Here is a 288-nt window from a genome sequence, read left to right as displayed (position 1 = left end):
TCAGTGCAAATTGTTTCCTGTGTAGTTTTACAGACATTTCATCCATTTTCTCTCTTTTCTTTTTTCATTTTCTTTTGGTATTGCAGAAGTGAGTGAGCAGTAAAAAAATGAAAATGTTAGCAATTCAAGGAGGAAGGTTAATTTAAAAAAATGAATCTCCATTCGACGAACAACATCATTTCTTCCTTCTTTCTTCGGCATCACTTCCCCATTCGATCGTTCCACGATAACAAAATCATCTTATTCAATCAACCTCCAGCGGTACGTGCAAGAGTGGAAACTGTACCT

Source organism: Trypanosoma theileri, assembly GCF_002087225.1.
Source record: "Trypanosoma theileri isolate Edinburgh chromosome Unknown TM35_Tth_44_V1, whole genome shotgun sequence".
Classification (NCBI taxonomy): domain Eukaryota; phylum Euglenozoa; class Kinetoplastea; order Trypanosomatida; family Trypanosomatidae; genus Trypanosoma; species Trypanosoma theileri.
Note: the sequence above shows the minus strand (reverse complement) of the source record.